The sequence below is a fragment of the Thunnus maccoyii genome, chromosome 13 (genome assembly GCF_910596095.1).
Source record: "Thunnus maccoyii chromosome 13, fThuMac1.1, whole genome shotgun sequence".
NCBI classification, from domain to species: domain Eukaryota; kingdom Metazoa; phylum Chordata; class Actinopteri; order Scombriformes; family Scombridae; genus Thunnus; species Thunnus maccoyii.
Window position 1 is genome coordinate 29,589,363 of NC_056545.1, and position 27,303 is coordinate 29,616,665.

General features: G+C 38.0%; 1 long non-coding RNA gene across 1 annotated transcript in view; it reads right to left on the reverse strand.

Moving 5' to 3' along the window:
• The window catches only part of LOC121909935, a 148,886-nt gene that overhangs the window by 3,709 nt on the left and 117,874 nt on the right, over positions 1 to 27,303 (reverse strand). The window contains exons 7-8 of the long non-coding RNA XR_006099555.1: positions 5,870 to 6,032; positions 2,169 to 2,238 (exon numbers count right to left, since the gene is read on the reverse strand). This is a non-coding gene — a long non-coding RNA (uncharacterized LOC121909935). The remainder of the gene's footprint in view (positions 1 to 2,168; positions 2,239 to 5,869; positions 6,033 to 27,303) is intronic.

The window sequence follows — 27,303 nt, forward strand, 5'->3', positions numbered from 1 at the left end:
TTTGCTGCAGCTAACTTTTTATCTCTGTGTGTATGTGAGTGTGTATGTAACATTACATTTATGTTTTAACATAATTACAAAAATTACGTTAAACAAATGTATGTTGGAAAATGTTTTCTATTATTGGCAACCATTAGTGTAAAAAAAAATGACTGATTTATTTTATTGAAGAAATCAATGATATTATCCCCCTCTATAAATTGAGCATGGCTTTTCTTGGGTAATATGTTTCAAGTCAGTGATTTTACACTAGTAGGTTGTTTCTTTAGCCGTGTAGCGGCATGTTTCGATGGATGGTGGTGTCAACCAGCAGGTCCACCCCTTTTGTCCAGACTGAAATATCTAAAAAGCTATTATTGATTTCCATGGAATTTTGTACAGACATCCATAATTTCCAGAGGAAGAACCTTACTGACTTTGGTGACTTTCTGGCCTTTTCTCTAGCACAGCACTACCATGAGGCTGACGTTTGTGGTTATGAGTGAAATGTCAACTTTTGGATGAATAACCATGGAATTTGGTAACAACATTCATGTCCCTCTCAGGATGAATTGTTTAATAATTGTTTAAATAGCTTTGGTGATCCCTTAACTTTTCATGAAGTGTCAACATGAGGTCAGCATTTCCATTAGTTCAATACTTGGGTTCATGACCAAACTTGCAAATCCAATGAAATTCAGCAAATGGCTGTTGGTCCCTGAGTTGAGTCTGTTTACATAAGTAAATGCATAATCATTTGGAAATCAGATACATACAGCTTTTGGAAGTAGGTACATGTTCTTGCTTTTTAATGTTTTTCCTCTCTTCTTTCCTCATTGACTTACATGAGTTTTAATCTGGTTTGTTTTTCAAATACTCACTGAATGGCACCTTCACTTGCCTTTTTGTCTGGAGTACTTTGTCTGGGCTAGACACTGTCGCACTTTATTTAAGTGTGAGTTCATTTCATTTCATTCATTTCACAAGTTCTAGGACTGGAGGTCCTGAAGGAATTAATCTACTTTAATTAATATAAAACCTTGTTTGATGGGCACCACCTCCTATAAGGAACCTTTAATGGAAACATTAAAGCTTAAATTTAATTCTCAATTTGATCAATTCATCTGTCTCGTACCTAAGTTCTTTTCAAAACAGTGATCTCTTTCTGCTGCAGCCAAAGAAACAACAACTTCTTAGGATAAATGGAGACATTTATCAAAGTATGTAACTTGAGGCTGACGTACTGCAACAGGGAATGCAAAGGGGAAGCTAACATACTCTAAAGAAATTATCTTCTTAATTTTAACGTTATTTGACATCGACCCTTGACCACAAAGCCATGTTATGCCTTACTGTTAACTATTTGTCACTGCAGAAATGTTGTCTCTTCAGGTCTGGTGTTGTTTTGAATTGAGCTGGAGTTAGTTGCAGTGTCAGTGGGCAGTGCAACCCGGCTTGGGCTGTGTTGTAGATGAGTTTTTGTGGATGCAGCAGTGACGAATCACTTTACTGAACTTGTTTCAATAAAGATTAACATACATGCATACTTGGTCGAAAGACAAAGAAAAGAGACACCTTAATTGTGGAATTGTGTCTTAGCTCATGAGTTTTTGGAGACCAGCTCAAAGGACATCCCTCAGAGATTTGATTTTATAAGTTTGAATAAGACAGGCAGAGTTTTGGGTGGGATTTAAACATTTTTTCTTTGTTTTGGGACTTTTAAGGTGTGGCTGATTTTGACTTGAGAAGGTAGGCAGAAAAAACTGTTCATTATACATTCATTTCATAATGAGTCCATCCTATCCTTCCTATCAACATACCAAACATTAACATTCATATCAATTCTTCTTTTGATGTTTGGACATTCAACCTTCATTGATTCAACCTTCTCAAACCACTTACACATCCAGTAGTGAAATAAAAATTTAAAGCAACAATTATGTGAGATTAAACTTTCAGAAATATAATTTCAACATAACTCTTACTTGATAATATAAAAACGTTCAACCTGAAAATACCTAAAATACCATTGCATAGCAACATATAAGTATTAATTAACTCTCATGACATTTAAATATTCAACATGAAGTCCTGAGCTATCCTAAGTTATCAAAGTTATACCGTTCTTTATGAATTTTGAACAAACAACATTAAATGATTTACATAATGATTAGACATTTAATTCATACCAATTCAGATTTGCAGAGAGACTCAATGAATGTCCTCCAGGAATGTGAGTTGGAGTTTTATGACTCTGGTCTGGGGAGATAAGAAAAGGGGTTTTCAGTCCATGTGTTTTGTGATGTTGGTCCTTTCTCCTGGTTCATATGACCCCAAGGTCATTTATGCTCTTAGTTCATGCCATAATTTAGTTATTGGTCAGAAGTGGTCTCTCATGAGGTCTGTTCAATCTCCATTTTGTCACAGTGTTTAACTTTGGTCAGTGTCATGTTGTTAGACCCCAACTTGGCAAAGAGGTCAGTGTGGGAAGGGGGTCGTGGAAATTTTCACATCGTTGCTAAAGAACCACACAGAGACATAAAGAGACATAACAATTATACAAATGTCCAAAATCTCTCTCACAAGGGTCAGCGCACTTACTTGGGTGTCTGCACTCACCTTCATGTGTCTGAATCAAAAAACGGTTGTTTGATGCCATGGAATTTAAGAAAAGGCTGCAATGTGTCCTACAGTCCTATTGTTGCACTTTTCTGGGGGCTCAAATCTAAAATCTTGCCTAGGGCACCAACATAGTCAGGGCTAGCCCTGCAGTTCATGCTTAAAAGAGGGATATAATTTTATATATTTTCCTTTTTTCTTTTCCTTACACAAATGGCACAAAAGTTTCATAAGTAGCTTTGCGCTGTTGTAATCGTTCCATATTTTCCATTAAGTCCATGCATCACAACAGGACAGATAATTGCCAGTGATTCCATATGGACACTGATTAGACACTAGTGTTGGTAAGAATGTGACAGATGCCACAAGAAAGTTCAGTTATTTTTCACAAAGCTCTCTATACTCTTGATTGTATCCCTGGCATGTTGGCACTTTGTCCGCCCACAGCACGCGCATGACTGCCTACCCACAATGCCAAGCACTCAGTCACAGGGCTGCTTCGCTACCTACCGTTATTTCCTCTCATCTGTCACAATTTGGGCGCTTCAAACACCAGTGAATCACACTGATTGTGAGCGGCTGCAGATGTTTTATACAAATGGGTCACATCCCAACAGTCTCCCCTAATTAGACCATTGTTGTGCAAAGGGGCAGTTGCGCTTATTATTAACAAACCATTACAGTGAGTGCCTTTCATCCATCATAAAAGCCAGCTCTAATTGGGTTTGTAGGCTTTTATTTATCTGATGGGCCAGGATGGTCATTATTTTTCCTCTTCAAAGCAAATAGACCTTATTAGCATGTTTTGTCAGTGTGCTGCTGTGTTAATTTGGAACTGTACCCACGTTTGCCTGGTGATAGCGAGGCGTGGGACTTTGATATCTCAGTTTAGATAACCTTTCATTTGATGCACCTGTGGCCTGTCACATTTTTCAGTGAAATGTGTTGTATCCTCGGGCGACTGTAGCTCAGGAGGTAGAGCAGGTTGTTCACCAGTCAGAAGGTTGGTGGTTCAATCCTCGGCTCCTCATGTCGAAGTGACCCCGGGCAAGATACTGAACCCCAAATTGCACCCTATGGCTGTGCCAACAGTGTATGAATGTGTGTGTGAATGGATAAGTGAGCATTAGAAAAATTGTAAAGCACTGTATTGCTCCTGATGAGTAGGTTGGCACCTTGCATGCCTCTGCCATCAGTGTATTGGTATTGTATTGGTGTGTGTTGGTAGACTAGAAAGTGCTATATAAATGCAGTCCATTTACCATTTACTGTAGAGGGCTGCATAGAATGTCATTCATTCTGCATCTTCCCCATGCTGCTGCTTCTTTTAGTGTTGACTCCTGTCCCAAAACTACTCATGCAGGACACGTTAGCGATGCATTATGCTGAGCCTGTGACTGTCAGCTTAAATACCTTAAGAGACTACCAACAAAAGGAGTACGACTGATGTGTTCCATCCTCAAACAAAATGTAACGTTATTTGGAGCAAAATAATCTAGTATGCATGCAGCGTTAACTTATCAGGAGCATTTTATAGGATACAATGGTATTTCTCTCATAAACATTATGTGCATGATATGTTTAGTGGTCTCAGCTCAAAGACTTTGATGAACAGCTTCACTTTATACATTCATTGCAAGTTAAAGTCTTAGTTTCATGATTTTACGCTTTGCAAAAAAATATTTGATTAGTTTTGTCTATACTCTACACAAATAATACTGTATGTTATCACACTGAGTAGTGATCCTTGTATGAAAACCTTGTCCTGTTTCAGTGAGTTCACTTGGCCAATAAAGTCTGTGTAGAAAAGCTAATTGTAAAAAAAACAAACAACAAAAAAACAGGCCAATAATTTACAATGCTTTCATAACACTCAAGTCTCACTTCATATAAATTCTGCAGTGAGCTCCTTCTCCAGATACTGACTAGTGAAGTCTCCTCTGAGCTATGTGGAAAAACGTTTAGCATATATAAGTTTTAAGGTGACCGGACCAGGAATATTAATTTAGAAGTCTGTGCCATTCTGAGCTGCTTGATGCCCAATCCATGTTTCCAAGAAGAGACACTGTTTCACTGACAGTGAAGACAGGGTGTCTACTGGGAAATATCAAGAGAAGTACATGGCAGTCACTGCCCAGATGTCTCACATTAAACCAGGCAGTCCCCCTTTTTTTTGACAGACCTTCACCTTCAGCTGGCTTGAAGGATGTCTATTTGTCTAGTGTTCTGGATGATGGGTGGAAAAATACATTACTGTACATTATTTGATCACTGCATACACATGGACAAAATGAATGTCACGTATCATTAGTTTGAAAGATTTAAACAAGCCAAGTTATAACACGCCAGGTTTCTAGTGTTATTCTGGGTCACATCTCCTGGGTAGGGCATGGATGCTTGGAGTATCTGAAGTATGTGTATGTGCCTCGGGCATTTTTTCATCCTCTACACCTCTACAATCGTGAGGTCCAGATGTGGTCACATTTTGTTGTATATGTAACACTGTTCTGCTCTACAGACTTTCTGAACTGTGCCCCAGATTTGTTTACTCACACTCAACAGTAATACTACCTGTGCTGTATAGATCTGATGTGTATTGAATAGATGTCTGTCTACTTTGTATAAGAATAAAGACTCTTAAACTATTAGTGGTCTAACTTATGATGCACCTTTAAAAAGGAACCACATAAAACATTTTAGACGCTCAAAATTAAAATACTTATTAAACCAAAATTAGTGATAAAATAATAACTGCTCTCACGTACCCTTGCATCACCCTCTGTTCTTGTTCTCCCACACCTCAGCCAATCAGCAGCTAAGGAACTCAACGTTGCCTTTTGACTGACTAATAAGAGGTAGAATGCAACAAACAGCATTATAGGATGCGAAATTAAAATAAGCAGGTTAGGTTGTAACACCTCCCATGTGTAAACAACTGTACCTTTCAAGCAAACTACAGACATTTCAACACTAAATAACTATACACACAGAAAACATGGAAAATATCATGGAGTTTGTGAACAAAATAACCCAGCGTGTTACATACTTGTTCACCAACACAGGGGAATGAATATTTTATAACTGCATATAGTGTCTCTCTACAAAGTAGAAAAACTTGTTCCTAAAACTACAATATGGACTTCCCATACTTTCAGGCTGGGTCTCTGGTGTCTGTAAAGAAACTATGCACAACCCATTGAGCATATTGGCACTCATCAGTACAGATCAGCTGTGGAAAATGCATAATGCTGAACTCAAACTATGTTCTCACCCAGTGTGCCATCCTCATCCCCATCCTGGAGCCATCAGACCTGGAGGATTAGAGGCCTGAGTGAAGGCCACTGCTGAGGGTCAGAGGTTATGGTGAGAGGGCTGAGCAGGTATCTGCTGTTTCTGTAGCTCCAGCTGCAGCTACTTCATCCTGCTGTCTGACTCTGCTTTTACCAAGAAAACATATAAGTACAGATTTAAATATATTAATACATTCACAAACATATCTATGAGTCCTGTTGCTCCACATGCTGCCTCACAGTTCTTCAGCAGCTGAATGGACCTGAACCGCGCTGATTTCAGACAGAGAAAGGCAGAACTAAAGAAATCTTGATTTACTGAACCTGCAGTCTGTTATTTGCCTGATATCAGACAGAAATGTCATGAGTGGACAGATTCAAAGGTCTGGACCCAGGCAAGCCTGTTATCAGAACATAGGAAACACACAAGACTAGGGGTATGGTGTAAGCATGAGAGAAATTAAATGAAAATAATACATTTCAATGTATAAGGCCAATAACTTAGTGAGATCTGAGTGTGCATGTGTGTTCCAAAACAGGAAAAACAAACTAACTATTCTGTCTTGTGTCAGTATCAGTCTGGAAAGATTGCAGATCAGTTTCTGACAGCTCAGACAACAGGATGCAGAATTCCCACACATGTCATTTATATAACTCACACTTCAAGTATCACTGAGTTACATTATCGTTTATTTACTGAGTTACATCGTGCACACCCGTGTGTACTGTTTATCAGTCAAAGCCTGGCTTGGCTTTGTTTATCTGAATCAGTTTGTGTCTGACTACATCAGAGACAATAATGCTACAGTGGTTGTCTGTCACCCACAGTACAGGAAACAGAACAGTATAGTCATTTGTTGTTGTCCGTTGTTGTTATTACCAATTAATATTATCAATGTTATCATTTGGAGAGATTATTGATAATGTTACATTATGAATATGACAAAAATTCAAAGATAAAATAACATTGTCTCATCTAGTTCCACAGCTGAGAAACAGCTGAATAAATGTCAAGAACATACTTACTGAAGGCCAGCAGATGAATATCAGCTCGAACAAATTAGTCATTCACCACAAACATAACAAAACATGAATATCTCATTTTTGGCTTAAGTTTTCAATGAAGTTAGTCTTTGAATCGCTGCCTCTGCAGTCTTCACTTCCAGCTAGAGTAAACAAGCGGAAATACGGACAGTGCCACTCTGTGACTGCAACCCACATTGTGGTCAGAGGGGGGATTACACCCGAGGGTTTAACTGGAGGCTCATGCCGCGCTGCCTGGTCCAGCTGCTGCCTGTAAAAATGAAGGTGCCAGGGCCAACTTAAACCTCTGCCTAACAGTATATAATGTAGTTAAAATTAGCTCCCCCTTGACCAGCTACAATATTAAAATGCTGCTTACACATTAATGCATCAGTAATTATAAACCTATAATATACACAGCACCCTGAGGAATGATTACTTTTACTTTTGATACTTACATTTTGCTGATAATACTTGAGAAGGACTGTGAATGTAGGACCTGTACATCTAATGGAGTTTACACATTTGACACTGTATTGACACTTTTACTTAAGTAAAGGATCGGAATACTTCCTCCAGCACTTGATCCAATCTATTAAAACCCCTCAGCCCTCAAATTTTTATGTCAAACATTACAAGGCTGCTGCTGATGCATGACATGTAGTCTTTTCAAACAAAACAAAAACACAGAGTTGTATGCACATGCACATGCAGCATCACTGCATTTACTGGTACCAGATAAGATTTATTGCCTAGGGGGGTAAAATCACATTTTAATTCCATTGAACACTCTGCTGTCTGCTCAGCAACTCTTTACAATTACCCGCTTCATCTGCCTCTTGTTTTGTATCCAAATTAATAACTGCTAGTTGGGGATTTTGTACAGCTTTTCATTGGTTACAGAACCTTATGCAATTATGTAAGGATCCCCTCAAATGCGCTCCACCACACAGGCATTTCTTTCTGCACACATTCAACATAGAGGCTGGTCCCAGATTTTATTGAGCAGGCAAGGTCAATTACATGCTGCAGTGATTCAGATGTTGAAGTAATAGCGTAACAGTGTCATTGAGTGTTACTTTTTACTGTATGACTAGCAGGGCTCTTTTTTTCTCTGTAACAATTTTCTTTTTGAACTCTATTAGAAAAGCAGGAGGGAAAATGCTGTCGAGTGCCATGCAAGCAACATGATTTCAAGCTGATCTAATAACTGAAAATATTGTTTACAATTTTCTTCCAACCATGTACTCCAAACTGAGTATGTGTGTTCCAGTTGAATTCCCACATACACTTGGGAACTTTTTTGTAATGGTATTAACTTGAGTTATTAAGTGTTGCAGAGGAGGAATGCCTATCTGGTCTCTGTGTCTGGTCTTGCTGTTTATGATACTTCAGCCTTTTACTTCAGAATGAGTTGTTTGGGATCAGTCAGTGAGTTGAAGCTGAAGTAACACCAGAAATTAAATACTGGCAGAATGTAAGAGACTGCAGTTGTGGTTTACATGTTGAGAGCTGTGGAGGTGTTTAATAAGCTGGGCTTCAGACAAGCCAGGACATCTTTCTGAGTCCTCATTTACAGTGTAGTGCCAACTGCATTATTCACAACGCGTGACAGTGAAAAATACATATGAATCATTAGTCACAAGGTTAGGGGAGTAAGGATTTTAATAGAAAGGCCTCTGAACTAACCTCTCTGCTAGTCAGTCAATACAGTCAGAGGCAGAGGAGTCAACAATCTTATCTCACTCACCCATGCGGTTTCAATATCTGAAAGATATGTATATTCACCATTTAAAGCAGTGTATGAATACGCATAGCATCAAGATGCACACTTTGTTGTTTACAATATCCACATTTTCCTATAGAAAATGCACATCATGGAATTATGTTAAAGTAAATGAGCTTAATGCCCATACCCTTTCAATTCCCACCAACTGCTAAACTGCCTACTTATCACTGAATTCTTCATTTAACACGTTCATTTCTTGATGTGAAAAAGGCAAAAGCAAATAGCATTAAGCATAGACGAGCACAACACACCACTGTCTTTGAAGTGGATCATTGGGGGGATGAAGGGGGGGAGCTTACCTCTTGAATCCAAAAAAAAAAAGAGGATATTGTTTTCAGGGATTAGCAGTGGTACAGCCGAGAAAAGAAAATATGTCAGCTGCTTCAAAATGAGTATGTTTGAAATAAAGGAAAATTCTTAGGTGAATATAACAGCAGTTGTTAGAAAATTGGCATAACCTCCAAATGCACTTTCTTTGTCAAGTCTGCTATTGTCTCCCAATGGTGCTTTAGCAGTTACTGAGCATCATTACTCACAAACATAACACACCTTAATGAATTACCTTATGAATAAATGGCCATAATGACAGCAATTAAGCTCTGCATGCAGGCATACACAAATGGCTGTACAGGATTGTGAAATTATCTCTTGCGCCAGGCAAGGTTTTATGAGGAGTGAACTGGTTCAGTACAGTTGCATTACTTTCAAACTTTCACATTTATGGTGGGGTTATATTATAATATATAACATAATAAATTATATAATATTTTTCATTAGATATTGGATAAAGATGAACTGAATGCATTCAATTAACCACATTTTTTATTTCATAGTGAAAATTATTCTATCTTACAGTAAATATTAGAAATAGGGATGCCCCAATCAAGTTTTTCTAACCCTGATCCTGATCCGAGTCCTTTAATATTGAGCATCTGTTGATATGAGGTTCGATCCAATACTCATTTAAATAGTAGCAGAAGATATACAGTGTTACTTAAATATGTATCTGGAAAATTGAAATAACATGTACAGCGTCTAACCTTTTTGAAATTATTGATATGTTATGAAAGAAAGTTTAACTGGAAAACAAGACTCCTGAAACTGACAGCTAGAGAGAGGACTTATCACTCTGTTGGAGTTGTTGGAACTACAGGAACACTTGCAATTGTACAGCGTTGTCACAAAGTGAAGTATCTTCTCTCAAACATGGTCCTTGGCTGAGTACAGACAGTTAATTAGCGACAGCTGATATATAACCTGTCACCGCCGATGTTTGTCATTTTAACCAGTGACAGTCACGGCTGGCGTATTGTAGGTGAAAAACAAGAAGCTGCTTGCTAAATGTTTTGCACACTACTAGTCTTTGCCAATGTGAAATAGAGAATTGGAATCGGAGTTTAGTGAATCCGTGTACTTAACCAACTAGGATGTCATAATCACTAGCACAGGTGTGCCCAAATAATAATTTCAGCCACATCCAATCCTTTAAAATATGCCTGGATCATCCTGCTCAGGACACCTCAAATTAGGAACCATGATATAGTAATATTCTTTAGATTTCTCTTTGGAACCTTTACATTTCAGTGTACCTATTAATTCACACAAATGTAGGTTACTCTGAGACCAGATGTTGTGCACGGTCAGCGTCCGAGTGATCCTGAACCAGCAGTCCAGCTGAGAAGCATCATAGTGCTAACAGAGATCCTTAAAGCCAGTATTTCCATTTTACCATTGCTTCTTTTGCTATTAAGTTTCCTGTAGCTATCAGGCAGCTTGTGGTCATTGCAAAGATGTCTTAATTACCATATTTAAAACCTATAAATTAGCCAGGATTTTGGTTTTGATTAGTGTTCTGGTAATGGCTTGGCCGTTCTGAGTCACATATCCCACACACAGATGGAGTGGCTAGTAGGAAAGCCCAGAGTACCATGACATGATAGATCCACTCTTAACAACAGCCTATATTTGCTTCTGCTCCTACTAATCAATGTCCTCCCTTGGAGGTGTTCCCATTGGTGTGGATGAATCTGCCATGTCAAAGGTGACAGAGAAAGGCAAGTAGCTCTCTCTATGCCTTCCTCCCTCACGCCTACATTTTCCCCTCTTCGTCTGGTTGTCCTCCAGCCTCCCATTTCGTGGCCAAATGGAGAGTGAAGTGCGCACTACCATCTGTGCAATAGGGGTAAAGGGGAGCTAATAGTTCCACACAAGGGATCAAAATCCCATCACTCTTAACCCCGTGAGGAAAGCCAAGCCGTAAACGGCCCTCTCAGTTGGACAAACCATTTACTTCTAATGTGTTGCTGGCAAGTTAAGAGGAATGAGGGGGAAAGGATGGACCAAGCTCTGCTCTCCTACAGTAAATCCTATGAGAAACCAAAATCAGTTTGAAAAAGTTCCAATTATATCCATGCTCTTACTGAAGAAGCCTTGTGCCTGAAGCAGAAAAAAATGAATGGCAGGTTGTTGAAAAGCTGTCATTAGTCTGTAGTTGTCAGGGGATGCTTTCTCATCACAGCTCTTGTATTTACCAGCACCAGTAGAAGTTTTTGTTGTCAGTGTTACTGAAGCAACATGCAAACAAGTGCACCTCAGTTGGTCTTTTTATGGTGGTATTATGATTCTGGTCAAGTCTGACCACCTTTGGTCTGTTATTGTGTAGTGATAGCTGATGGGAAATCAGTACAGTCTCTTCCCCCATGATCACACATCAAAAATAGACTCATATGGTGAGGCTGTATGCCATTCTCCATGTCTCATCCACACAGTTTCAAGTGCTTCACTGTCAAATCAGTGAGCCAGTATTGGAAGAGAGAAAAATGGGGAATATTGTCAATATTTAAAGGTTGCATATTCATTCATGTTTGTGAACAAATGTTACATGGTGATTACATTTAATATAACATATTACCTTGAAATAAAAATCACCCCAATCCAATGAAGATGATGGACATTTTTGAAAATAAACAACCAAAATAACTTGTTGAGGGAATTTTTTTACATAAATATATAAATATAAGAAATAAGAACATACAGCACTTTGAAACAATATCCGTACCACTAAGCAAAGTAATTAAATGGGATTTGCACTGAATCGCTATACTAGTTACAGGAAGTATAAACGAAAACAGTTGTATAATGTCTTTTATAATAGCTGAGCCTGAAGAGTAATGTGGAAAATTTTAGTAATTCTTTGCAAAAATTGCAAAATTAATTCTTCTCTGTCCTTAATAACAATGCACTGAAAAAGGTGGTATTGAACAGTGAAGGCACAGTGCAGCACCTGGATGGTGTACAGCGTGCACGCACTACAGTTCAATTCTTCTTCAAAGAAGGCAAGCATTTGGGCATGTTTTGGATTTAATAGCTTGATAATTAGCTTTGTAAGACAAAGTCATTTGTGAATATTCCATATGCCAGAGCACTGAACTCCAGCACTAACAAACAAGACTGACTGACAACACGCAGTTCATAACGTTCATATAGTGTTTTATAGTCCTGCGCCCGCACGGCGTTATGGATAACGATGGCTTTCGCTAACACTGCAGCAGAGAGGCTGCTGTCCAGTGCTGGAGACTGAATGTTAATAACTCAGTGCTCTGCTCTTTAACTCCTTCTCTCTAGCACACATATCAACTTCAGTTTTTACAAATAATAATAATAATAACCAGTACTGTTGGTCAGTAAATGAGCCTTGGATTTCAGAATTTTCATACAGGCAGAAGACTGAAAGATGCCTTCAAATGAATGGAGTTACCTTGTTGATATCAAAAAGCTGTGTACTCTCACACACTTTTCTATGCTTTATCCTGTTTGTCACCTTCAACAAGACCATTTAGCTGAAAGTGCCTGCCTGTTACGTTTCATAGTGCAATTCAGTGGACTGAGGACACAAATGAATGGTTTGGCAAATGGCACACTGGAGTAAGAGCCTGAAACTAACCCTTTCTATTTAATCAACAAGAATCTGTTTTGAATAGATTCTAAATTGAAGTAAGGTAAAATTGATAATTTAGTATGTTTTTTTTCAGAGGCAGGTCTATGACTTACTACTGCGTGAGCCAACGCAAATCCATCAGAAGCTTTATCACATATTTAATCTATTCAGATTTAATCAAAAGGATGTTTTGTGCAAAAGCTTCAATCACACAGGAGGGCTCATATTTAGCCCTCAAACACCACGTCCTTGTTAGTTGTTGAAGTACTTCATGTTTCAGCAACTATCAGATGGATTGCCATAAAATTAGGATCAGACATGCATGTTCACCAGAAGATGAATCTGACTTCGTTGATCTCTTACCATTTCATCTATTGCTACCAGTGGGTCAAACCAAAACTAATGACATTCCCATCATCAACAGTACTTTGTATGTACTTTTATGTAAAGATATGTTGTTACTATACGACACTTGACCATTTGATATCTAGTGTATCTTAAATAATAAAAAGTGATTAAATCACAACTACTCCTAATTCAAGCCCAAGAACATTATTTATACACGTCATTCTGTAATGACTGTCCTTAACCAACAAGAGTGACAAAAGTAAACAATTAACTATGCTGGTGACAAAGAAAAGTTGTGTACAGCCATATATTAACGCACTGAGAATACAGGTGGACAGACGAGAAGCTAAATGAAGCTACCTTTCCTAGTTTATGCATGTTATCATGAGTAGAAATATGGCCCACTGTTTCCTTAGATTAAACTTAGCTAAACAGTCACCAAGTATGAGCTCCAAGATGTCTGATGTAACGCAATGAATACATTAGTTAGTTCGGACCACGTAATTTGATCGGACAAGAGGCATTCCATGAGTGCTAGTGATAGTGATAGAGTACGACAGTGCTGTGACTTTTAACTATACATGTATCATTCCACTTTACAGGTGTCCCGTTTAATTACATTAACAGTCATTATCTATCTTAGATTGTAACAAACTTTACACTGCAAAGATGAACATATTTCCACAAATAACATTTGAGTTAAATTATGAATGGTCGTCAGAAGAGGATGTAGGGAAGGAAAGAAGCCTGGATACATCATTGCAAACCTTCAGGTGCGCTCATATGACATCAGCTGACCTAGACAAGTTAGAGCAAAAATGAAGCTAACGCTGTATGGCAAACAACATGGGCTTTGAAATGCTTTCAGACTTGACTAAGTCTCAAAAATATAAAAATCAACATTCAGTCTGTTAAGAAGGCCAAGCTGAATACAGTCTTGAGGCAGTTTTCTGGATCCATCCAGAGAACTAAAGTGGAACTCTACAGCATCAGCAGCTACCTTGGGCTTCAGACTGGTTTATATCGTTATATCAACAAGCCTCTGGCTAGCCATTCATGGAGTTTAATGCAGGACCCAGAATTCATATCAGCTAATAATGTTTTAAAGGTGTTGTAAAAGAGATTAGAAGGGCAGGGAAAGACAAAACAACACACCGCACCCCAATTCACCTGAAAACCAGTGCATCTTAAAATATTCTGCAACACTAAGTCCAGACAATCCAAAAGGTTTACTGAACAAGGTCTGGTATGATATTCAGTTGCACTTTGAATGCAGGGGCAAAGAGGGGAATCAGGATCTCAAACCTGACTCATTCATCCTAAAACGTGACGAGACTGGGGCAAATTATTTCACCATAACCGTTTTTGAGGAGCGAGGAAATCCGCTCTGCCCAATTGCATCTCTCGAAAAGTTCCTAAGCAAAAATCGGCCTGGTGCAGAAGCCCTCTATCTGCAGCCCAGGAGGGTAACACCTCCAACTGACAGCTTCTGGTATACCTCCGTTCCCCTGGGAGTAAACCAGCTGTCACAGATGTTACCCAGGATATACAAAGAGGCGGAGACACACATGTCTTACACCAACCAAAGCCTGAGAGCCACTGCCATTCAGAAACTGTTTGATGTGGGACTCGAAGCGAGCAAGATCATGACAGTGAGTGGGCATTGGTGAGATGCTTCATATAAACATACAGAGACTACAATGTAAATTGTGATTTATTAATGAGTCACGAAACATAAAAAATACTCTGGTAAACAAAAAACTTGTCTTGTGTTGGTCTGAAAGCTTGCTAAAAAGATACTGGAGTCCATCCATGCAGAGCAGGAAACAATGGAGCAACATACTCAAGCTGTTAACTCATCGGAATCAAATATTCATATGGCTATGAATATTTGTAAAGGACTCATAGAACCACTGAACATTTCTCCAAATCTTGATACACATTACAGGATTTCTAGGTGCACTACACACCGGGGTATTGATTAATGAGTACCAATTAAGAATACAACTGTCACAAACCAGCCACAACCACTGAGTACATCACCCATTTCATGTTAAAGAGTAGCCAACATCATCATTCACAGGCAAAGAAAGAAAGGTTTAGAGGGAGAAAGTGCTTAGTTTCTCCTGAACTCCACCACTGTAAGAAATGAATGCCAATACTGAATATGACGAAATCATCACTTGTGCACCAGGAGCCTACCATGAGTAGTTTTTGTACTGTTTTTTTTTCATAATTATAAGAACAACAATAACACCAGTGATACCAGTGAGATGATAAATTATAAAAGTATACTAGACAAGTATTGGATTTTACACAGTAGAGGGCAAAATGAAGCTCTATAACTGCCATACAATATGCAAGCTGTGTCATGCGAAACTGAAATATTTAGATAATACAACTAACATGCAAAATCACATTACTTGTTTTCACTAGAAGTCCCTGATATCTGTTATCTCCACTTGTTGTCGTCACCACCACAGAATAGTCTCAATTCATCCGACTGGACAATGGGAAAAAACTCTAATGATGTCGGATGCTTTTTTCCCTCCGAGTTCATGCTTTTTCAACTCGAGGCACTCAGGGTGCTCCTGCAAAAACATGAGGCATATAAAGTGGAAAAATGCAAGGTGCTCAGCAAAACAAAAGCAGTGAGCAAAAAGCTTCACTCTCATTGAAAACAATTACAAAAAGCCGCCGCAGGCTGCTAAAAAGTGTTCTGTCTGATCGGGGCCTAGGCTGTTATTTTTGTTGGTGATGCCAAACAGTGAACTCTTGAGCAAAGGTCATACATAGCAGGACACACATGCATATATTATTGAATATTATTGGAAAATATGCTGACACATGTTATCTCTAACTCCAAGTTTCCAGGGAATGTGGGACTCCCTGTGGGAATACATGGCAATAGAAGTAAATTGTTTACAATGCACAGTACATGATGATTTTTCCATGAATGTACAGTAAGAAAGTTAGAGACTCTAAATTGAGCAGCATCAGAATCCATCAAGAATCATTTTGTGATCAGTTTGTAGAACCCTAAATGGAAATTGAGTCATGAGGTACCACCTGTTGCGATTCCCAACACTATTTTGCATAGCTTCTGAAGATATAACGATATGGTTGTTTTTCTTCAGTTACTTTGGGATCTTGTAGTACCTGTCAGCCCGTGTACATAACACTTATTCATTCTGATTTGTCACTGTCACTTTGACATGAAGCAAGCACCAACACCAGTCAAACAATTCCAAATGTCATTTCAATTTGTTGCCCCTATTGACAGTAATCAGCATGACAATATCATTTGTTTGCACTTCCAAAAACTGTTACAAACCGCTGTTGAAAAAATGATGATATTTTATGATGTGACAACACTGTGGTTAAGGTCTGGTTAAGTTTAGTCAAAAAACCACGTGGTTAGGTTTAGGGAAAGATCAAGGTTTGGATTAAAATAATCACTTTGTTAAGGTTAGAGAAACATGTGGTGTGGGTTAAAGTTACTACGTCCTTCATGTTAAAGGATGATTGTTGTTACACTTTTTAAAAAACTGTCCGCTACAGACGCTAGAAGGCATCTGTCACTCCAACAGAACTATACTGTATGTCATTTTTGGGCAGCTCAGATTACGACATATTGTTGTTTTTCTTAGGAAGAAAGTCTCAAAATATCAGAAGAGACAAACATGAAGTTAACAGTGACATGGAAATAATATAGCATGATAAGATTTTTCATTGAAGAGCCATTGGTGGACGTCTGTTGATGAAGGGATACTAAAACACTAAAAGCACAAAGAACTTCCTGTAGGACAGGTTACCTTTTAAAAATCTAGACCACATCCTTAACAATATCTTCAATATGGAAAGGAACTGCATGACGTGTCTAGAAAGACACAGAACGGTGTTTCCTTTTTAGCTTCCTTTCTCATAATGTTTTCTCTTCAGACCCCCCCACTGTCCATCTCCAAAGAAAGGAATTTGAAGGGTCAAGTCAAATCACAACAGAAGCTATCTCAGGGCACTTTTCACATAGAGCAGGTCTAGACTGTACTCTTTAATTTACAGAGACCCAACATTCCCCCATGAGCAGCACTTGGCAACAGAGGCAAGGAAAAACTCCCCTTTAACGGGAAGAAACCTCAAGCAGAACCGGGCTCTAGGTGGGCAGCCATCTGCTGTTGTCAGTGTCAACCAGTAAAGGCAGATGGCTAAGTCAATGTTAAGTCAGTGTCATTTCAGTTTATTTATATATATGTATGGTGTAATTTGCTTATTCTCACAGGGATGAAATGACATCAATTACTATAATATCAAAAACAAGCACGTCTGCATAAGATCTAAAGAGTGTGTCAAAGGTGTTGTAATTTTTTCATCATCTAAACTCTAAGCTTTCAATAGATCAGCACTGTAAGGTACACTGCAAAGTTCCTGTCCACACTCTGGAGACACAAAGTGAAGTGAAGATGCTATTAAGGTAAAATATTTAGTGCTATTACACATTAATAATAGTTAATAAATAATAACAATAGAGTAATACGTTTCACGTCTTAAGACATGCTTTGAATTGTAATGTGTCTGATTGTTTTCCAGTTACCTAATTAGAAATTCTTAAAATTACATCTACTTCCTCTCCCTGATTGAAAACTCCAGAATTCTATGAATATGCAATTTTTGTTGTGTAACTTGTGTACAGAAGATATCTACTTCACTGAAAAGTCCATTCTCAGTGTATGTGCACTGGAGGCTTCAAGTTTCCACATCACATTTACGTGAGTTGCATACTGGACCAGAACTGGCTTCCAAACTAGTTGTGATGTCACAAATCATTCTCACGTGTACAGTAGCAGTCTGTAATGATTAGGTAGCGCGAAGGATAATGCAAATCATAATGCTAGCTAATGCTAATTTGCGATCGTCATTTCCAGTAAGTACACAATGGCCGTGTTTGATTTGAGACAACACTACCCTGTTGAAATTCGTAAGTAAGTATTAAGTGTACACAGTATACTACATGGAAGTGTACTAACGGAAGTATGTGATTTGAGACACAGCTAAAGACTCTAACAAATGGAGGAAGTAGTTTAGTATAGTTTTAGTATAGTTTTGTGCTGAGTTTATTTCATTCCCAACAAGATTCCTGACTTTGTGTGTATTAAAGCGAAACTATGTGCTTTTTGTGCATTACAGGACACTGGCGCCTTTAATTTTGTTGATACCTGAGCAGCTAGGGTACCACACACTATTGTGACGGGAGAGAAACACTATGTGAAAGGAAACAGACTTTGACGCAAGACCGCGATTGAGAGGAAAAGAATTGTGTCTTCAGATGAGGCGAAATGACCACTTTTGGTTCTACTGTTGAGACATCCTTTGCCATACATGTGGGGGAGATCTTTGTGTTCCCCAAATTATTCTCTGGTCATTTTCTACCTTGGGTCATTCTATCCTGTCATGACCTGTCTCTTTCAGAGTGAGTTGCATACTGGACCAGAACTGGCTTCCAAACTAGTTGTGATGTTACAAATCATTCTCACGTGTACACGCGGGAAATGGAGATTTAAGTTGAGCACAGGGAAATTTTTTCCCTTCAGCAAATGAATGTAAAAGATCAAACTCTGCACATACATTAAGTGAAGTAACAATAACCGAAACACATTTTTGACTTGAGGGGGTCTTGGCTTTTAAAATGCCTACATTTCATTAGATATAATAAAATAAAAGCCTTGTTATTTGTCTTGTCTTGTTGTTTTTCTTTTTAACATCAAAGACACCTGATTAAATAATACATTCAAGGATCTATGCCAGAAAATACCACCTGAGGCAACAAGTGAGTAAGGCTTCAGCTTGATCCCGCTGTTAAAATCCTGTCTATGACAGCATGAACAAGGATATAAACCGAAATTGATTTTGGTAATTGTTTTTTGGGATTTTTCTTTCTCCAGGGACAATGATTGTCCCTTGATCGCATTTCTTTTGTTTTTCTTTCATTGGGTTCATCTCTGAGGTTGTCATATAACCGCTGAGTAGTTGTTCTCTGTGCTTATTAGACCAGTTAAGTAGATTTAATGCTCTTGACAAAGGGGATTCTGTACACAGCTCTTAACCAAACCCAATGGAAAACACATCTGTGAAATGTTTTATCATGTCTATACTCATCTATTAGAAAGAGACAACCCGACATTTAAACCAAACATGCTTTTCTTCTGATGGCAAACTCAATTTTGTTTCATTTTTTCAGTAACTCCTTGTCTTAAAGACCTTGCCGATATCTAAATTATCTATAATCAATCACAACAAAAGGAAATAACACACAATAACACTGCAGGAGCAACTGCATGCCAACATTCTCTTTCCAAAACGCCCTTGAAGTTTCCCACACTGCATATTGCAATAAAGTCATGCTGTTTGTTTGTGATGATTGATGTCTGTGTCATGAGTGTGTGGTGTGCAGACAAACTTTACCCTTGCCAGCATTAAATAGAGAATGAGCTATTTTCAGAGTGCCAGCCAAGACTCCAACTCTAAAATTGAAATAATTAAGTTGGTGTGTGTCCGTGTGAAAGGCAAAGAGAAGGCAGTGGGGAGACTCTGTTCAGCTGCAGTTGACAGTTCAAAGGGTTCAATTTGAAATTGAGCTTGTAATTATCTTGTAGGCTTGACAGGCTATCTTAGAGGGCTGACTCTCTCTTTCTCTTTCTGCATCTCCCACATTCATTAATACCCCTGCATATCTACAGGAGAAATCCTGCTCACTTAATTATCTGGCAGCCAACCATTTTATTAAAACCTACAGTATCTACTATTATGTTAACAGCAACAAACCTTGCACACTGCAAAATAACACACAAATTCAAGACTTCAAGTAAGAAGTTTAAGATATTTAAAATATTCTTTGGTATCATTTTTAGAAAACGATAATTTAATATACCATCACTAGTCCCAAAAATCACATCTTGGGTTACTGTCAAACTTTCTGTCATACTGTCAGTTATCCCCAGCGAGAGGAGAGTAGTAAGTGTTATCTGTGTGGACCAATGATTGTACATCTGGTGGCAACTCACTGGTGGGCTGAATGAAAAATGCTTCTATTACCTGAAAATGTATTGCTTTTCTTACATGCTGATATTTGGTTGCCAGCAGATCACCATGGTCACCGATACTGCATGGCTAACTTGCTCCAGAGCAATGGCCTGCCTACTGACTAATCAGCTCACTGGAAAAATTGAGCTGTCTTTCCTACATGATCCTGACACAGACAGAACTACTAATATAGTGTCAAGAAATAAAGAACATTTTTGTAGACTTTGCTTAGCATGATTATTATGTTAGAAATAGTGGAAAAGTTCAATGAGTCTACTCTGGGATTAAAACAAATGCTGTGTCTCAAATTTGGTTACTTCTGTACTTACACTTCACATTTTGAGTGCATATGTGCGTTCACACTGAGAAGTATGGAAAAGCACAGTGCACTGTGAGTGTGGATGGTGTACTCAAAACAGTCAAAAAGTTGAGTGTGGAACTATGGACACTTCTCACCCTCAATGGTTGCCATCTTGGCTATGTAGCGGAAGGGGAGGGACCACTTTTCAAACTGAAAATGGTGGCCGAGGACATTGTAACTACGGTGAACATTGCTGCATTATACAAATGTACGTTATACATGTGTTTTTTAGCACTAAACACCACTATACTGTTGTCGGTTATAAGCCATCAGTATGTTTATTGGGTAAATTTAGCAGTCTGTAATGATTAGGTAGCGCGAAGGATAACGCAAATCATAATGCTAGCTAATGCTAATTTGCGATCGTCATTTCCAGTAAGCACACAATGGCCGTGTTTGATTTGAGACAACACTACCCTGTTGAAATTCGTAGGTAAGTATTAAGTGTACACAGTATACTACATGGAAGTGTACTAACGGAAGTATGTGATTTGAGACACAGCTAAAGACTCTAACAAATGGAGGAAGTAGTTTAGTATAGTTTTAGTATAGTTTTGTGCTGAGTTTATTTCATTCCCAACAAGATTCCTGACTTTGTGTGTATTAAAGCGAAACTATGTGCTTTTTGTGCATTACAGGACACTGGCGCCTTTAATTTTGTTGATACCTGAGCAGCTAGGGTACCACACAGTATTGTGATGGGAGAGAAACACTATGTGAAAGGAAACAGACTTTGACACAAGACCGCGATTGAGAGGAAAAGAATTGTGTCTTCAGATGAGGCGAAATGACCACTTTTGGTTCTACTGTTGAGACATCCTTTGCCATACATGTGGGGGAGATCTTTTTGTTCCCCAGATTATTCTCTGGTCATTTTCTACCTTGGGTCATTCTATCCTGTCATGACCTGTCTCTTTCAGAGTGGTTCATCTCTCTGTCTACTGAGGTTGGTGGGGATAAGCAGCTGTCTTGATAAGGCTTGGGTTGGGTGGAGATATGCTGTGCTTTGTGCAGACGGTTAGACTGGTCTCCTCCTCAAATGGATTGCATGTGACCAGTGTACAGACTATGTGACTTCAGTTAACTTTTGGCAGCATAGTGTTTATGGTTCAATACCCAATAGAGACATAAATGAGTGAAGAATAACCTTATTTGGATGTAGTAAGGGTAAGGATTTGGTGAGGGGTTTAAATAATCTTGTCCAGAAGTAGACGGCAGAAGTGAGCAGCACTGCAGTGTTTTCAGTTGTCCTGTAACTGTATTCTCCTCAACTGAGCTTCAGTAAATGTTCCTGCATAAGATACCCCGATCTCCTGACAAGTTCTTTACTTTGGGTTAACCAGTTCTCCATCAGTTCCTTCACAATACACATGGCTGATCTCATTACCGTCACCAAAAACATCTGAACCCACAGCAGCTGTGTGCTAACATGTAGCTGCTACAGCTAGCATTACACTGACAGGCAAACATGCTGCAATAACAGATTAATGCTTGAAATATAAATAGGTTATTTCAATTAAACACTCTCTGCCCAAAATCAGAAAAGAAAATAATGTTTAATGTGGTTAAAGCAGGAAAGTTAGTAAATCAGTCTGCATTGATCTATAAATGAATGTGTGTGTTCTTAAAGTATCTTTTGTCCATCTGCTTTATACTAAATGAAAAGCTTCTCCATTAGTTCATCAAATCCCTGCAGCATCTGAAGGCAGCAGGATGGGTATGTTGATAAATCTGCATGGTCGTTCACTGTATTTAATTTCACTAAACCACCTGATAATGCCAGGCTGCTACAACATACTCACACACACATAGCAGAAGAAACTCATCATGTTTAATTAATGAAATGCATTGAGGTGCAAATGCTGTTTCAGTAACATTAATTACTGAACCACATGACCATTTACAAGGTGCAATACATTATAATTATGGCCTACATAGTGTCAGTCTGATGCAATTATATAAATGGCTTCACCAAATTAATTATTTCCTTATTTCTATATAGTCTATTATAGTAACTAACTGGTCACTTCTTTTTCTTTTTATGTTTTATGGTGGCTGACAAACTATGAAGTGACTCACTACTGCCACCCACTTCCATGGAGTGTGTCTTTGCTTTATCCTGAGAGTCTTTGTTTACAGATTGTTACTTAGGAACACAGATATGATAGTACGTTCAGCCGACACAGCTGGAAAGTTGTTGCACCTGACCACTTTAGAAAAATAGGCTGTGGTGGCAAAACTGGAAAGGTGTGGTTGGGGTGTTGCATTAATTTTCTTGCTCAAAAATCTATAATTTTTTCTCAAAAGAAAGAACGTGTTTTTTGCCTTTTTTGTTTTGTTTAAGTTATGGTAGACGCAATGAGAGGATTTAAGCAATAAAAAATATGCACACACTTGCCTCTTTTAGAGAAAAAAAAAAAATCCACAGACACACTGATAATTTCCTCAGTAAATTTTTTTGGTCAGACATATCTCATTGGATATTCATTTCTTTCATTCTAACTTCGAACTGTAACTACTGAATAAAACATTTTGTAGCAGTTTATTTAAATCTTGAGTACTGTTCATTAACTCACAAAATAGTTCTAAAAACCAACATGACAAAGAATCGTAATGAGATCATGGATCGTGATCCTGCCTGAAAAAAATTGTGATATGATATGTTTGCCATATCGCCCACCCCTATTTTAAACTATATACACTCTCTGTTTTTAGTCTGTAGTTTTTATTTTCATTACATCTGCTTCATGGATAAACATGCTGCTTTGGCTAGTTCCTGTTCACACTGTCTAGACAATAATCACCTAATCACATTCAAGAAAATATCATTCTGATTATTATAAGGTCTGAAGTAAGAATATTACAACAGAAAACTTTTGTGTCTGTTCAGAGAGCGTTATCAGTGTGAATAATGCATTCGTATTAGCTGCCTGCCACAGAAACGTAATCTTCATCATTTGTATCATTTACAATCAACAACTTTAAAAGACTAAAACAAATGATGGCAAGTGAGGCTGAACTTTTTACATAGAGCTTTGATGCTACTTTCTCCTCACCAGGGGGGTAAAGGATCTGGCCATCTGTTGGGCTCCAGAAAGCATAAAGACACTAGTCTTGTCAGAATGAGACGCGGAGTACTCTTAGGACTTGAGGTTTCTGTATGAAATGGTACTCCATGTTAACTGACTTGTATAACATTGCTGTTGACTGATGTTGTTGTCCATCATATCAATTATCTTGTCTTGAGCCACTTCAGCTTTAAATATTTTGGTTCTAGTTTTGTTTTTTTCTGAAGTCCCCAATGAAATGAATACATTTTTTAAGTGTATCTGTGTAGACTGTAGAGGCTGTGTTCCCTTCAGACAGAAGAACCAGCTCATTAAGAACATCATGAGCCCCAAGTCAGCCATGAACTGTTTTTGAGAACAGTTTGTTCAGCGTGGCATCACACTGTCACCCTTCTACTGTAGTGTGAGTAGCATCTGTCTTGGTCTTAGTAAGAAAAAAGTGCAGCAAAATACTCATACATAAACCAGTACTGTGCAAATTAGCATGCCACCCAGTGACCATCATGAGTCAAGCATTAAGTGATACTCTTTGGTTTAGTGGAGACATCTGTAAAGACTGTGAAGTTTGTCCATAACTTTAAAAAATAGATGGGTGGAAAAAAAAAAAAGAAATACTTTCCTGGAGAGACTTTTGCTTTCCCTCAAGAAACTTTTGCATTCTCTCAAAAAACTTTTGAGTGGAAAAAAGTACTTCCGGTCAAAATCCAAGGGAGAAGAAGAAGAGAGCGAACCAGTGTTAACAATCACTTGGAGCCACTATCAAAGTATCATCATTCGTAATGTTACAGAAGTAATTTATAGTAAGTTCTTCAATATGTTACATTAGTTCAGTAACTTTACAGCTTTGGTATCTTTACTCTTAATGCTAATGTTACCCTTTTTCAAAGTCTGTGTTTAATTTATTAACAACTTTGTAAGCTTACTGAGCAATGCTAACTAGCTTATGTTAGTATCCTAACGTTTGTGTCTGTATCATTAGCTTTAACATTACTCAAGTTAGACTAAAATGCTAGCTAAGTGATTGTTAACTACTATAACGTTATATTCTTCCTGATCTATCGTTAGACCAAGGTCTATAGAAACCCTTCCTTGTCCCAGTGACCGGCGAGGGACCACTTAGTTCATAGAAACCCTTGATCTGAGCCTAAAATGACATATATCCTTTGTAATAACGTTTATTCTAGAAAGACGTGCCATGGAGGAGGATCTTTAAGAGTTTGGAGGAGCGAGGTCACAGAGGAGGACATGACGCACATGAAAAAGGACAAGGTATTAACGGATTGTTTAATAGCTAGTATTATAAAATGGGTGTGATTTAAAATAGGGAAGTATCACCCTATAACTCAGATAACATAATTGCATGCGTTTAAATCAAATATAATTTCCATCGGTGGTCATTTAACTCATTCACGTTTCCAATGGATGAGAAATAGTTTCTATTGGTGTTTATACACTTTGCTCACACCTCCCATACGTGCAGTTGTGTGAGTGGCTGCGTCTTGAATTTGCCTAGGAGTAGCAGACAAGTCAAACAAATGGTGCCTCAGTGGGCCATAACATTATAGTGCTGAGCCATGTTTATTTCTAATATTATTACAATGAATGTGCGTGATTCTCATCTGTATTTTACTGTTAGGCATTAGCTTGCTGGTAATAAAACCTTCACCTTTTTATACCTACTGTGGTGGGATACTTAAGATTTGCCTATAGCTGTATGTATTTAGAAGCTGAAACCTGCGGTGAACTAATCACTAAATCTTTTTCTGTGTTGTATTCAGAGTGAGCTACAAGGAGCCAACAAGTGTTTGTATGCTATCATCTGATCAACTGGTAGAAGAAATGTCTTTAATAGCAGGTAATAATGTTCTAACACAGAAGACATCAGGAAAACTACAGTCACAATATGTAGTCAGTTAGATTGATGGATCACTGCTCCAAAACTTCTGGTGACAAGAAATCCTCAGAATTTCTGTCTACAAGTTAATATCATCTAATAATACAAAAATGGTAGAAAGTTATTTAAGAGCTTAAGACCTTGTTACATCATATGATTGTATGCTCATGCATTTCTTGCATTCAATGTGCTGTCACTACTCACAATGAGTCCAATACATGACCCACTGATTAGACTGTGAAGCAACAGTTAGTCTGATGGCTTTTTGTTTCAATATAAAAACATGTGATTATAAATAGTTAAAAGTTCAAAAGTTCTCATTTTAGCATTTAGACATTTTTACACAGACATCTTCTAACTCAGAAAATTGTTCCACTGCTACATCAAAAGATGAGGCAAGGAAAGTTGATTTTTATAGCACCTTTCAACAACAAGGCAATTCAAAGTGCTTTATGCAAGACATAAAATGGCACTAGTGAAATCACTGTTCGGTGGCCATGTACGCTGTTAGATGGAACCCTATTATTCTAGTTTCCTGTTTCCACCATTAGAATTAGCTGTGAACTCTGAACCACCAAGAATTAATTTATTATAGTTAAAATAATTACCAGAATATTGTGACCTAGAGGTTAACTAAACTTCTGTGGACAGGGCTCTGCTAAGCACTGCAGTGATGGAACTGTTTTTTTTTGCAGGTGGACACATTTCCACCACAACAGTGGATCTCTGTCCTGTCAGAACTCTGAACTCTGCAGTGTCCCACAATACAGAAATACCAACTAGGTCACAGCAAGAGAAAATTGAATTTCACACATCAAGTATTTTGGTCAACAGGCTGGCATAAATAATGTCTCTTACAAAGATGATATGGCAACACATAACAATGACATATTAAACAGTGTTTCAATTTTTGCATCATGCATGCACTATTAGTATGGATCCTATGCACTGATTTATAAATGAGACCCCAGGTCACTCTGACCAGAAGTGACGTTGCTGGTTAGCTGCCAAATGTATTTCCAGCAAGCAATTTATAGCTTCTCTGACATCAGCCATCTCAATAGACATTAATATAAAGACAATGTCACATTAAAGCTCTGTCATTAATGTTTTATATTAAAGTTGTAGAGTTGTTCTAGTGTTGGAGTAACAAAAAAGTGAACTCTACTGGCTGACATTTATGTTGTTCTCTCATTGTTTGAGATCTTTTGCATGAACTGTATCATCAATGACATTTTCAATATTCCTGCTAAAAACATACACATTTCATTTAAACAGATGGACGTTTGCTGGTCTCAGTTAATTTATTTTCACAGCACAAACCTCCTGAACAAAGTAAGATGTGTTGAAATGCTTCATCTATAGAATTTAAAATAAAAAGATTGCATAGGAGTTATGAGTTGGCAGTCCTTGTCTCCTTTGTTTACAACTTAGAACACACTACAAACATGCAAAGCCACGTTTACCTGCCCCTTGTTTGACCATACAGATGTATAAATTATGACAATTTAACAAAGTGGTTTCAGATTTAAATTCTAAAAAAGGTTCTATTTGTATGTATGTAGGCCCAGTGAAGTTGATCTCACACTCTTCAAAGCTGCTCTAACAAATAAATACAAAATAGCAAACAGTGTTGCCATATGACATAAATAATACAGTGGAAACCGCTTATAGTGATCACGTTTACAGTGATCAACCACTTATATGATATGATATATCAGATAAGAATATCAATATTGGATGATTGCAAAACCAATTCAATTTAAAACTCTCTACAGTATCTGTGCATGTCAACTACAGTATGGTTAAGGTTGACGAAAGATAGTGGTAATAGCAAATAAAATATGACTATGGCATAATTATCTTTAAGCCAATATAAAATAAGCTTAAGGTAGGGGAATGTTGTGGTTATACCTAG